Below are 382 nucleotides of genomic sequence, written 5' to 3'. Positions count from 1 at the left end.
AGGGTTAGGATGAGGATGAGGATGAGGATGAGGATGAGGATGAGGATGAGGATAAAGATGAGGATGAGCATGAGCATGAGAATGAGGATGAGGATGGATGAGAATGAGGATTTGGATGAGGATGAGGATGAGGATTAGGATTAGTATGAGGATGAGGATGAGGACGAGGATTAGGATTAGGATGCTGATGACGATGAGGATGAGGATGAGGATGAGTATGAGGATGAGGATGAGGATGAGGATGAGGATGAGGATGAGGATGACGATGAGGATGACAATGAGGATTCGGATTAGGATTAGGATTAGGATTAGGATTAGGATTAGGATAAGGATTAGGATTAGGATTAGGATTAGGATTAGGATTAGGATTAGGATTAGGATT

The sequence above is a fragment of the Lupinus angustifolius genome, chromosome LG14 (genome assembly GCF_001865875.1).
Source record: "Lupinus angustifolius cultivar Tanjil chromosome LG14, LupAngTanjil_v1.0, whole genome shotgun sequence".
NCBI lineage: Eukaryota > Viridiplantae > Streptophyta > Magnoliopsida > Fabales > Fabaceae > Lupinus > Lupinus angustifolius.
Note: the sequence above shows the minus strand (reverse complement) of the source record.